Source organism: Ipomoea nil, unplaced genomic scaffold (genome assembly GCF_001879475.1).
Source record: "Ipomoea nil cultivar Tokyo-kokei standard unplaced genomic scaffold, Asagao_1.1 scaffold3105, whole genome shotgun sequence".
NCBI classification, from domain to species: Eukaryota; Viridiplantae; Streptophyta; class Magnoliopsida; order Solanales; family Convolvulaceae; genus Ipomoea; species Ipomoea nil.
This window is the reverse complement of record NW_017619533.1, coordinates 2161614-2172895: the sequence shown is the minus strand read 5'-3', so window position 1 is coordinate 2172895 and position 11282 is coordinate 2161614.

The following is an 11282-nucleotide window of genomic DNA, read 5'->3' as shown; positions in this document are numbered from 1 at the left end:
TGAGGTATTCTTGGTTCAAGCAAGAAGGAGGTTGGACTTTTTAGCGTAGAAAGCTTGATCGGGTGCTCTGGAATCTTGAAGCTCAAACTAATTTTCCTGAAGCCAAAGCGATCATCCTCCCAATAACCCATTCAGACTACCATCCTTTTAAATTTGTTGGGGTGGCGGGAAGACCCCCGGTAAAGATGCTAGACCTTTTCATTTTGAGGGAGTGTGACTCATGCGTGATGACTATAAGGACTTTTTGTGTAAGGTTTGGAGGAATATGAACCTTGACATTGTTAGTTCTATTGAGGAGGTAACTACTCAAAGTAGGGTTTGGAATAAAAAAGTCTTTGGGAATATTTTTGGGAGGAGGGCCAACTTGCAATCAAGGATCAAGGACATACAAGAGTCTAGATTTTACAGTACTTCGGGGAGGGGATGGGGGTCTTTAGGTCCGTGAAAAGAAATTAATTGCCGAGCTCGATCAAGTTTTGGAACAAGAAGAACTGTTGTGCTTCCAGAAGTCTAGAAGAATGTGGATCCAAGACGGAGATAGGAACACTACCTTTCTATCACAAGTCCACACTCATTAGACGAAATCGGGCGAAAGTTAGGATGCTTAAGATTAATGGTGAGTGGAGTTCTAATTTTAAAACCATTACGGATCACATATTTGATTTTCATCAATTTGTTTAGCAGGAGGATCAACCTGGGCAAATTTATGAAGGACCCAGAATCAAGACTAGGAAAGCCACGACGTTAGTCAGAAACGTGGGTGCTGAAGAGGTGAGGAGAGCCATGATGGAGATGAAAACATTCGGCAGCCAAGGGTCTGAAGGGATTCAAGCTTCCTTTTATAAGTCTTTTTGGGAGGTGGTCAAGAATCCTATCACGTGCCTCGTGAATAAGGTGATAAGGACGGTGAAGGTCCCAACCAAAATCTTGGAGGCCTACATAATGCTCATCCTGAAGAAGGAGAGTTCGGATTCGGCTAGTGACTTTACCGATTACTCTGTTGAACGTCAACTTCAAAATTATCTCTAAGGTGATTGTGAATAAAATGAGGCCTATAATGAAGAAGCTCACTGGTCTGTTTTAGAATAGTTTCCTGCCAGGGAGATCCACGATGGACAACATCATTCTCACACAAGAAATCGTCCACTCCATGCAGCAATAGAAAGGGGGTAAGGGTTGCGTGGCGATCAAATTAGATCTCCACAAAGCCTATGAGAGCATTGATTGGGGTTTCCTGGAGGCTACTCTAGAAGACTTTGGCTTCCCTCAACAACTCATCAGATTAATTATGTCTTCGATTAAGGAAAGTTCTATTACCTTGCTTTGGAATGGGGAAAACTTACCCATTTTAGTCTAGGGCGGGACCTCTAACAGGGTGATCATCTAGCCCGCTAAATTCTAGTCGTGGAAAGATTGTCATGGGAAATCCAAGAAGAGTTCTGGAGAAAAACAAATGGAAACCAATTGTGGTCTCACGGGGAGGAACTGGTGTTTAACCATAAAAGATAATTAATGGCTAACCATAATGATGCAAACCGCATCTCCCCATTGCGCTAACAACGATAACGATCCACAAGAGAAGAAAAAACTCCAGAATTCTCCCAATCTTCACTATCGGTGTCAATAAACTCGATGCAGCGTCTAATGATACGGTAAAAAAAATTATTGGTAGGACTTAATTACCAACATTAATAGTCATGTAAAATGAAGTAGGTAATCATTGTAACACCCCGTGTTACGGTCTTTAATTCTGGATTAATTATTTAATTAATTCCGTTAATAATAAATTAACAATTAAAAAGGATTTAATTTGGTTAGGATTCCCTTTAATTAATTAATGTGGTCGACCATGGATCGTGGACCCTTGCCTAAACTAAGTCTTAAGCCTATTAGGAATAAAGAGAGTAAACCTTTTACTAGTCAGATTCTAATTAGGAATCCTAGACCTATATATCTGTTAGGAATAAAGAAAGTAGGCCTTTACTATTCAGATTCTGATTAGGATTCCTGATTCTATAAATAGGGGATTAGAAAGCAATTAGAACCCTTACCACCCATAGCTATATTACACGAAAATATTCCCAAGAGATTCCCCACCATCAAGCCTAGGGAGATCAATCAGAGGGAAATCTTAGCAGATCCGGGAAAAGGAGTAACGGAAGTGGGGGACCACTTGTAAAGAGAACTAGGACGCCAATTACAGGTAAGGGAGTGAAGTAACGCAAGAACAACGCCTTTGCTCAATCTTTAGTACAAGGTAAGTATATCATGTTGACTTGTGAACCCTTTGCCTCAGCTTAAAGTATCATTCGCCCTTGAATCCCAGCCTCTCGATATTCCTAATTATTGAAACCCTTGCCTCGAATCCCTGGTTATCCTTGAAAGCAATTAAACACACGTTATGCCTTTACTCACTCTTTGTTGTATCTAATTTATCCTTGGAAACCTTAAATCGTTATGAGCTTGGAATCATTGCCATTGCTCTAATCTTGTATCCCTCTCTTTCGAACCCTTGCTAAAACCCTACAAGTGGTGTAAACCCCTTGCTTCGTCTAAGTGGCATGAGGGTTGATGCTTATTAGGTTGGTGTTAAGATAGTTGTTAAAAAGGACTCGGGGTGTCAAGTAGAGGTGACGGACGCGTGGAAAGTGTCGTGCACTAAGCTTCACTGCAATAAAGATCTTACTTTGGAATGAGGACCTTGATGGTTTTAAGGCACCGTAAGAAGTACATGCGACACACAAAATCGCCAAACGTCATGCGACGTCGAGAGTAGTCAACCAAATGCATTCCAAGAAAGAGAAAGGCACCACTAAGCATTTGGTCACTAAAGGATTAAATGGGACCGGACGACAAGCCGAACATCAAAGAAAGACCAAGAGGGCTTGTCGTTAACCAAGACAAGGAAAAGACAAAAGATTGGATTACAGCTAGCTACCTTATGCAGATTTCAAGATTTTCCAACTGTAAACGAGACGCGGCCTATTGAGCGATTAGTAAGGGCATGCATGAATCCTTGGGGAAAGGAACCATGGATCGCCTCAAGGTGTTGACTTTGGTAAACGACTTAAACCCACGTCTCGTTTTTAAAAAGGTATTATCGATTGCGTTAGTTGTGAAGTTACAGCTGAACACTACGATTCAACCAACTTGGAATGATTGACAAAAAGAAATGTGCAAACCAAGAAGACGAGTTGAGAACTCGCGCTACGGACTTACAAAGGCCTCAAGTCAAGTTTTAAGGATGGACCGAGTTTCTTACAATCTTGGTTATCATTCGCATCTTCAAAGAACTCCTTCAAGATTTTGTAAAAAAGCAAGAATGCGTCCACGTATGGTACAAACCCATTCCAGCCTTAGCCCTTTGTTTACCTTACTAAAAGTCCCCAAATCCGTGAAGAATAAAAGAGACATCCTTTCCGCCGAAGAAGAACAAAATAAAACGGCTAGAGTCTAAGGACATTTCTTATCATAAGATTTCGTGCACCCATTCTAGGATCGTACGTTCAAGGGAAGTGTCGGGAACACTTTGGTATCAAGACCTCAATTACTTTAAGGGTTAAACAAGGAAGTAAAACAACTCGCAAGGACCGCCAAGTCATTTCGCAACAAGAATCAATAACCGACTGCATTCCAAGAAGGAAGGAAGCGTGTTAAGAGCTTTCACTACTAGAAGCATCACTAAAAGGACGCAACAAGTCAAATTTCGGGAAGGACGTGAAGTCGTGCTAAGGATTTCACCTACCAAGGAAGAAATGAAATTCAATAAAACGAGGAAACCAACCCGAAGTCCCTTGATCCTGAAGAAATCTCAACAAGAATCGGGAGTTGAGACCTAAGGATTGGCTTTGCTAACCGACTAGGTCAAGACATCTGGGCATTTTGGGAAAGTATGCACGGAATTCATCACGAGAATTCCTTCAAAAGCAGTAAAAATGGATGAGACTTTAGCTTGGGAAGAAAAGATCAACGGAAATCTTTAGAATCAAGTGAAGCCAAAACTAAAGAAAAAGATAGTTAGTTCGTCTTTACGTCATAATTGAGTTTCAAACAGGAATAATCGCTCGAAGTCGAGAATCATTAACCCTATTCTAGCCAAACTCCTTTCCTTTCCTTGTCTATCGAATACCATTTCGTTGAGAAATCCATTCTACCATTCCAAACCTCATTCTTGATTCCATATTTCAAATGATACATACAAGGTGACAACCTTATCTCCTAAGTTGCAACTTTGAAAACTTTGATCTTATTTCCTAAATTAACATTGTCCTCAAGTTTGAAACCCGAATCGTCCACTCTCTTTATCCTTTTAACCCAATCATTCCCAAAAACCCAGTATACATAAATATATAAATATATATTTTCCCCCGTAGAATACTTTCTCTATATGACCACTGTACTAGTTTTGACTCGTTATCCCCGTAATGATTTCTAAGCTTCAGGGACGAAGCTTCTTATGAGGGGGGGGGGGGGAGGGGGTTGTAACACCCCGTGTTACGGCCTTTAATTTCGGATTAATTATTTAATTAATTCCGTTAATAATAATTAAAAAGGATTTATTTTGGTTATGATTTCCTTTAATTATTTAATGTGGTCCGCCATGGATCGTGGACCCTTGCCTAAACTAGAGTCTTAAGCCTATTAGGAATAAAGAGAGTAAACCTTTTACTAGTCAGATTCTAATTAGGAATCCTAGACCTATATATCTGTTAGGAAAAGAAAGTAGGCCTTTACTATTCCGATTCTGATTAGGATTCCTGATTCTATAAATAGGGGATTAGAAAGCAATTAGAACCCTTACCACCCATAGCTATATTACATGAAAATATTCCAAAGAGATTCCCCACCATCAAGCCTAGGGAGATCAATTAGAGGGAAATCTTAGAGAAGAACCTTAATAGCCAAGGGATGATTAATTAAGGATTAATAGAGAAGAACCTTGCTATATCTTATTTATTGGCTCCTTTGATACTTGTATGTGTGATTCTGTGATTGAGTCTTGATAGAGCCTTACCTAGGATTTATATTGTGTTTATTTGATAATCTTGGTGATCTTGATGTTGTGATTGATTATATGTGTAATCTTGTATTTTAATTATGTCTAGAGCTTGTCCCTAGAGTTTATATCGTGAATCTCGTTGTTGTGTTGTTCTTGGTGTATTTTGGAGGGTTTATGCATGATCGGGTGTTAAGTCTAGCCTATGACTTGTCTTTAAGGCTTTGCATATAGGTTTCTTGATATTCTTGAGGTTCTGGATGCTCCTGAACCATTTTGTGATTGATGTCGAGTATTGGCATGTTTAGGAATCGTGTTAGAACGTAATTGGAATGATTCTTGGAGTAATCTTCGTTAATTGAATCCGTCTTGTTGTTGTTACATGTTGGAATGTGTTTGGACATGGTTTTGGGTTCCACGAACGAACCCCGAGCCGGGACGGGTCACTTAAATGAAATTTCAGATTTTAAGCCTATTTAAAGGCTTGTAAGGGGATCACTTAGGAAGACTTTTTTTTTCCATTCCTTTACTCTCATATTCAGCTCTCTTAGATTAGGATAGATTAGGGTTTATCTTTTCCTTTCTTTGTCTTAGATTATATTTACATTTCAAACCTAGAATTCATTGTTCAACAATTGCTATTGGATTACAAGCATCTTAGATTGAAAATTTGGGTAACATTTCTTCTCCTTGCTTTTATTTCATATCTAATTTATGCTTTGTGATCTTATAAATGATGATGAATTTCTAGACATCTAGAATTTGGATTGGGATTGGATTGTGTTTGTGTTCTTATGCTTTGAATGTGTGAATGATGAGATTGGTTGTATGTATTGGCCATGTATTCCTTTGTTGTAGAGGAATGTATATTGATCTCTTTCCATTGAGAGCTCCAATGGTTAGATGAGTGTGAGAGTGGGATTTTAGCAAGAGATTGCACTCTCCTTAGTCTTGCCCTTGCAATCCCCTTCCTACAACCCGAGATGGCGAGCTTATGAGAGGAGACGGTAGACCGCCCGCCAAGTGTTTGATAGAATGCCTCGCCCGACGTAGGGAACGAGAGACTAGGTCATACGCATCCTAGTGATGGTGCCATAGGTCTCTCTAGGTTAGTGAAGCCATATACCCACTCTTGTCTACTAAAGACCAATGAGTGCACAAACCAAAATTGCAATTCCATCCAAATGCCCATTTTACATTCTTGTTCGTTTTTCTTTTGTTTTCTTCCTTTTATTTGATTTCCTTTGCCCACACACGCAACCTCACATGCTCTCACCTAGCACCTAGTTAATCTTGCTGACACATTGTGACAACTAGGTTGTCTTGCACTTCACTTGCTCCGAACTGGCCATCCTTGAGTTCGACACTCGGGGGTTTCACAACCTTCGTTTACACCTCACGCACCTTCATACCATCCACCACACTAAACAAATAACATATCATCAGGTAATAAAATGAGATTAGCCCCCCTAAACTTAATAACAGTAATTAATAATACCAATTCATAATAATTACAATAAAGGCAAAACTGTAATTAAGGGATGCTAAATACTAATCTCAATTTACCACATAATAATTCATCATGACTATTAGGGAGACTGAAGTTAAGGTAATAACCAAATTACCATTATACAGACAATATACAATTATATTGCTTTTGCCATAAAATTAAGAGTGAATTCCATTTTTGGTCCTACTGTTATAGGGGTTTTTCAAATTTTAGTCCACCATAATTTTTTGTGCCACATTGCGCCCACTGTTAATAAAATCATTCCAATTTTAGTCCACGTTAAGATTTTCCGTCAAGAGGCTGTTTAATCCAGGGGCATTTTGGTCTTTTCAAGTTTGTTCTCCTAATTTAGAAAGAAATTTTCGGCGATGGTGTTCCAATCTGTTTTTTGCCGCCACTAAGAGACTTTTTAATCCATGTTTGTTCTCCTAAACCGTCTCTGTTGTTTTCTTGAGAGAGTCGGCGCTTATCGCTCATACTGGGACTCATGGTGCCAGCGGCAGTGGCTCGGCTCAAGCTTGTGGAGTAGCCTGGCGGCGGTGAATTATGTCGATATCTCGGTCTCCTTCATTGATTCGGTGGTCTGGTCCCTGATTTCCGCCTTCGAGTCCGTTGCTCTTGTCTCCATGCTCTCACATAACCCGCCGCAGGCTCCACAAATCCAGGTCAATGACCGGAATTAGGAGAACAAAGATAAAAAGACCAAAAATGCCCCTGGATTAAACAGCCTCTTGATGAAAAATCTAACGTGGACTAAAATTGGAACGATTTTGTTAACAGTGGGCGTAATGTGGAAAAAAAAAATTATAGTGGACTAAAATTGGAAAAGCCTCTATAACAGTAGGACCAAAAATGGAATTTACTCTAAAATTAAAGACTTAATATTATTATTAAGGCCATGAAAAGTATTGATAAATTAAAAACATAATCAACTAAAACAATAGTTTGTATTTCTTAATGGCCAAAATAACAATTAAATCCTTAATGTCTCAAAACAGGCCAAGACAATAATTATAGCACTTAATCACTCAAATTAGGCTCATAAACCTCAATGGCCTAAGTGAGTTATAACATGAACGATAAATGGTCTAGTACTGAAGTAGACCCAAAACTCAGTATTATTACCAACGATGAATACCAAAATATTGTAGTTAGTAATAATTAAAACTTAATAAACATGTTATAAGGAGCTATAATTATTATTAAAATATCAATCAAAATGGTGGGATCCATACTTTAATGATCCAAGATAGGTTCCAAATAGCTTGTTCAAAATATGTTCTAAAGTCCTAGAGACACATAAAACTAAAATGTGCTCAAAATTAAGGGGAAACCAAAAACAAGTTGTCTTAATAGACCACAATGTTCAAAATTGGCCTAAGGATCCAAAATTGAATGACATTTAATAAAGAATTTATATACTACAAGTTAATAATATGCTAAATTCTTATTAAAACATGCTTTTCTAAACGCATAATTATAACAATAAAATGATTATAAATATACATAGCATGATTGGATTTGCATATTAATATATTATTAACCCACATATAAATAACAATGCTTGAAACAATTTAATATGTACCTTAAAGTTAAATTAAAATTCAAATAACAAATTAAAACTTAATATTTGCTCTAGAATGATAATTTAATAATTAATTAAGGAGAAATTAAATTAAACAATTGGCTAGTCAAAGGCCAAATAAGATGAAAGAAAAACTTAAAGAAGCCCAATAAACTAAAACAGGCCTAAGATTTTTTTTTTTAGACCATGTCTGCCCAAAATGGCCTGACCCGGCCCAAATAATATATTCCATCATCTTCTCCATCTTTATGCCTAGCTAGAAGCCATAGCAGTGGCTACAAGGAGCAGCAGCAAGAGTTGCCTGAATGAGAAGAAGAGGACAGTCGACGACGCCGAAAATCCAGCCCGCCTCCGCCATCTTTCCTCGTCGCGAGACGCCGCCTGCATCAGCATCCTCAATCACTAACGTGAACCCTAGCTGTCGTGAGACACGTCCGAAGAGACGATGAAAAACAGCAGCAATCCGGAGCCGATGCCGCCTGGAGGAGGAGAGAGAGCAATGACGTTGCCGAAAACCCAGCTTCACCACCACCGTTTCTCCTCTTCGCAGAGCCAACATCTACCGCCATCCTCACGGCGACGTCGATACACGAAGCTCGTCGTCGTCCAAGCATGCCTGAGGAGCAGCGACAGCCCGTTTTCTCACTGCGACTCCGCCCAAGCTTGCTTCGTACTGCAAAATCGCGAACACCATCTCTTCGCCCCCCACCGTCGTCCAATTGTCATTTCCAAAAGAAAAAACATCGCATATCGACAGCTTAATCGGAAAATTGTCACCGGAAAAATAAATTCGGCTAGAACGTATGCAGTAGGTAATTTTAGATTGAATAATTTTGGAAAACAAATCAAAATTATTCTTCAAGCTCGTAAAATCATTTACGATAGAATCAATAAAATTAACTACAGAATCAATTGTAATTAATTCATTCAAAACATAGACACTAAATTGCTTAATTATATCATGACTAAATTGATATATTTTGTACGTATATTTCAAAGAATTAATATACAAAACATATACAAAAACTTGATGTATATGTAAATTTAACTTAATATTGTTTTAGGCAAAACAATCAACCAGGCAGAGATTATAAAGGCTCTGATACCAAATGTTAGACATAGAATAATCTAACTATACTGAACTATAATATACGAGAAGCCTAACCTCGTAGTAGAGCGGAAGCGTAGCCGTGTTGATCTCCAATCACAGTCGATGTTCCTGTTGTGCTGCCTGTTAATGGTAAACCGTTAGCCATTATTTGCCTCATACCTGACTCAGAACCCTAGATGATGTGTTGGTGTCTACTGAGCAGTATGAGTACCGTAACTGAATGTGCTATCTCATCCATAATCCTGTATCCCATCAATTTAGATTTATATTAGGCACAGAGTTTGGTGGACTAACAACTTCTAGTTATTCAGTTCAACCAGACCACTTAATAAGCCTAGTCAACTTGCACCACTTAATTAATTCCCTAATATATAATATATAATATATAATATATAAGTAGGGAAAATCTTACAATTCTACCATTGAAATGGGGACTGCGTGGAGAGTGGGTAGTGGAGAAACGCTGAATTTTTGGTATGACTGGTGGGTTGGTGACAAACCACTCGGGTTGCTCAATAATGTGATTATCTCGGATGATATCGCAGATGCTAAGGTCAGTGATTTCATTTTGCCTAACCGTTCTCGGGATTTTAACAGGTTGCAAAATATTCTCCCCCGTGATGCGGTCAACAAGATTAGGGCCATTCCAATTACCTTAAATGATCAGATTACAGACTCCCTCTACTAGTTGGGATCCCCCAACAGATACGTTTTCGGTTCGCGCTGCTTTTATGTATCTTTCAGGGTCTGCTGACGAAACAGAGGACATTGGCTGGGTTTGGAAAACTCATGTGACGGAGAGGTGTCGTATGTTCTTGTGGCTGACGGTGAAGGAGAAACTCCTTATAAATGTTGAGAGGTGTAATAAGGGGTTGACAGATGATAGTCGTTGCATGGCCTACGGAGAAGAGGAAGAGACCGTGGCGCATATTCTAATGGGATGCGACTTCGCCAAAGCATGCTGGAGAAGAACCTTCCATCTGATCGCCTTCTAGTAGGGTTTCATAAATTCTGTTAAGGGGTGGGTGAGGCACAATTGCTTAGCTGGAGACTAGATGAGCGGCTACCCGTGGGCAGTAACCTTTGCCTACACATGTTGGGAACTTTGGAAAGCTCAAATACAAGAGGATCTTTGATCGGAGGCAAAGCTCTCTGGAAGAGATTGTGCGACACTCAGCGGCCATAGCTATGGAGACGGTGGCCGTTTATTACAAACCAAATTCGGACCGTGTGGCCAGAATGCGTTGGATTCACTGGACTCCACCAGTGGATGGGTGGATTAAATTGAATACAGATGGAGCCTGCAAGAGCAGTACGGGGTTTGCCAACGCAGGAGGGCTGGCTCGGAATCATCGTGGGGATTGGTTGTTTGATTTCACACCAAAACTGGGTTAACTAATAGCTTTGCCGCTGAGCTGTGGACCTAAGGGAGGGTCTACGGCTGGCAAAGGATATGGGGATAAGAAGGGTGATCTTTGAACTGGATTCGGAGTCAGTCTTCGCAGCTATAAGAGGAGAAGAGAAGGTGGATGGGTGCTCATCAATATAATTTTTTAAAGAAGAATAAATTCAATTATTGTATTAGATTCACACCACGAAACTCCAAGTGATAGTATTGTATATTGGGGTAAGGTGCCAAATACTTTTTTTTTTTTTTTTTTAAGCTTTGAATTGAACACCAAGAAAATGCTTGCCTAAATGCACACAAACGTGTGAGTATATATGTGCATTTATAAATTTTGATATTAATTTTGTTAAACATTTACTTAAGTACGTATTGTCTGTCATATTTTGAAGAGAAATATTTTTGATAATGTATTGAATGAAATAGTCTTATAACAATTTCAAAATACAGAGAACATAAAAGAGTACTCAAAAAAAAAAAGGAAAAAGAATACTACGCAATAGTTTGTCATGATGGTTAATATTGAATTTCAATATGTAATGTTCATTGCTTTAATTGGATAATAAATTTTAATTTTATCCAAGAAAAAAACATTTCATTTCGCTATACAAATTATTATTTCCAATCATATCATATATATTCAAAAGAAAAAGAAAGAAAAAATTAAAACTAAAA